The sequence below is a fragment of the Convolutriloba macropyga genome, unplaced genomic scaffold (genome assembly GCF_964194025.1).
Source record: "Convolutriloba macropyga unplaced genomic scaffold, txConMacr16.3 SCAFFOLD_5657, whole genome shotgun sequence".
NCBI lineage: Eukaryota > Metazoa > Xenacoelomorpha > Acoela > Convolutidae > Convolutriloba > Convolutriloba macropyga.
In genome coordinates, this window is record NW_027451349.1 from 11,923 (window position 1) to 15,000 (window position 3,078).

The window sequence follows — 3,078 nt, forward strand, 5'->3', positions numbered from 1 at the left end:
TATAACTCTCGATTGAACACATTGATGTTCTATTGTTGGTGCTTCCAATAAAATTGGAACACTTAAAGCAGAACCGATTCAAATAATAGCATTCTGATCAATGATTGCATTCCTTGATCAAGAACTGCTGGAGTCATTGTGATGGCGAATTTTCTTCATAAGAAAATTGCAAAGAGACGGAACTTAATGAGACTAGTATTATGTTGTTTCTAGTAAGCGGAAGCTGAAACAGCAACATGTGAAAATCAAGTTTTGTTCAATGATCTCGAGGCGATAAGTACTATGAAGCAACTAGTAGCCTAAGCATGACTCAGATTTGAGACAGTCAAAAAGACTGGCGAAACTTCTTCACATGAAAGTTACATAGAGAACTACAAATGTATACAGCGAGTATTATGTTGTTTCTAGTAGGCGAAAGCTGAAACATCAACATGTGAAAGTTGTCTGCAAACTGTAGAACGATATGTGATTAGTACTGTGCTGTTACTAGTAGCCAGTCTGACTGTAGAAGCCAAGACAAAGGGAAACTAATGCATCTGAAAAGGACAAGTTATGGAAAGGTATGCACGATAAGTATTATGTTGTTTCTAGTAAGCGGCAGCTGAAACATCAACATGTGAACGTCGTTGTGTACAGTAACCTAGAACTATATAGTCCTTAGTAACGTGCATTTACTAGTACCTGTAATTGGTATTCAGACTCAGGCAGTTTGGAATAGTTTGGCAAAGATGCACCAGAGAAAACTGGGATTTGATACAGAAATTGTTGAATACAAGTATTATGCTGCTTCTAGTAGGTTGAATCCGAAACATCAGCATGTGAAAATTGAAAACATTTCTGGTTCGAATTGTCACAAGTATTTGGTGATCTGAGTAGCCAAACTCACTACAACGCCAATTGAAGGCAAAAATTCTCAACGGGAAAAGCTATTCTCATTGAATGAGCTAACAAGACGAGTATTATGTTGCTTCTAGTAGGCGAAAGCCAAAACATCAACATGTGAAAGTCTTGCTGAACAAATTTAATGTTGTTGAGCTCAGTACCGTGTGAATTAGTAGCCATAATTGGCGAGCGAAAATTGAACTGGCGAAACTTCGTCTTTGGAAAATTGCAGATGCCGAGCACTTATTTTGCAACGAGTATTATGTTGACTGTAGTAAGCGAAAGCCGAAACAGCAACATGTGAAAGCTGTTGAAATTTGTGGTCATTTTGCAATAAGTACAAGGAGTGTAACTAGTAGCCAGGTCAAAATTTGGGATAAGAATGAGCAAAAATTCTGCATGAGAACAGTTGAAATTATGAAACTAAATTACAAAGACTAGTATTATGTTGTTTCGAGTACGCGAAAGCGGAAACATCAACATGTGAACGTTTGTAACGAAGTTTCGTTAATTTTCAGCCTAGTACTGAGCAAGAACGAGTAGCCTCATCTCCAATCCCACGCAAAATGTAGTGAAATATGTGAGTGAACCTTATTCACGGTGAGGGTTTCCCGAGGTCTGTATTGCAGCGAGTATTATGTTGCTTCTAGTAAGCGAAAGCTGAAACAACAACATTTGAAAGTTGGAATTAATGACTGAATGGAAACTTCGACCTGTGTTTGATAGTAGTAGCGAACAAAACTGCTGAATCGGTTTCTGTCTCATATTGGTCAGTGAACCAATTAAGAGACAATCAACTACATAACCTGAATTGGGCGAGAGAACCCCCTTAACTTAAGCATATCAGTAAGGGGAGGAAAAGAAATCAACTGAGAATCCCTTAGTAATGGCGAATGAACAGGGAAAAGCTCATCGGGAAGAGAAATGGCAACATTTCTCGGTGTCCGGTATGGTTTGATGCTAGACTGGTGAATTTGTCCTGATGTCTACTGGAAAGTAGCATCAAAGAAGGTGAAAATCCTGTAAAGGTCATTTTCGATACCAGTCATAATGGCTCATTCCTATGAGTAGAGTTGTTTGAAAGTGCAACTCGAAGCTGGAGATATGTCTCTCCAAAAGCTAATTATAAAGCGAGACCGATAGTAAACAAGTACCGTGAGGGAAAGTTGAAAAGCACTCTGAAGAGAGAGTGAAAAGTACGTGAAACTGTTGAAGGGGAACTGGAGTGAGCGTTACCATACTCAATGCCTTGATATTATATTCTCGGCTACCGAGTAGTGTAGTTGTCGTCTTTTGGCAAATCTTGTTAATGAATCGAGCAGAAGTTTTCCTCGGAATTCTTCTTGTTGATTCTAAACAAAATGAGATAAATTGATCTTGATTGCCTGTCTGACCTCAACTTCCTATTCAATGCTCTCTACAGCCCGTCTTGAAACACGGACCAAGGAGTGTGAGTTGCTTGCAAGTGTTGTCGCTCATTGAAAGCGCACACGCGAAATGAAAGTGAACAGTGTAATTTTTATGAATTGCACTACTTTGTGTGGTGAGGGCGCCGATTCGGTGTCCCGCAACCACGGACGGTTTTGCTCTTATTGCATGACTGATCCAGAGCAAGTAGCACACGACCCGAAAGATGGTGATCTATGCTTGGGCAGGGCGAAGCCACGGGAAACCATGGTGGAAGCCCGAAGCGGTTCTGACGTGCAAATCGATCGTCTGACCTGAGCATAGGGGCGAAAGACTAATCGAACCATCTAGTAGCTGGTTTCCTCCGAAGTTTCCCTCAGGATAGCAAAAGCTTGAGCAAGATTGAAAAATCTTCGCAAAGCAATTTCATCGGTTAAAGCGAATGATTAGAGGAATGGGGGAAAATTTTTCCTTCACCTATTCTCAAACTATAAATCGGTGAGATGTCCTTGTGACTTAATTGCACTTGGACTATGAATGCAAGCTTTTTGTGGGCCGCTTTTGGTAAGCAGAACCGGCGATGTGGGATGAACCAAAAGTTGGGTTAAGGCGCCTAACTACTTGCTCATGAGTCACCACAAAAGGTGTTGATTGATACTGACAGCAGGACGGTGGTCATGGAAGTTGAAATCCGCTAAGGAGTGTGTAACAACTCACCTGCCGAATCAATCAGCCCTGAAAATGGATGGCACTAGAGCTCGTGGCCTATACCCAACCATGAATATCAAT

General features: G+C 40.8%; 1 pseudogene; it reads left to right on the forward strand.

The window, feature by feature from the left end:
- Positions 1–1,683: 1,683 nt before the first annotated feature.
- Positions 1,684–3,078, forward strand: part of LOC142356595 (large subunit ribosomal RNA) — a pseudogene marked incomplete at its 3' end in the record, with an annotated part of 2,477 nt that continues 1,082 nt past the window's right edge.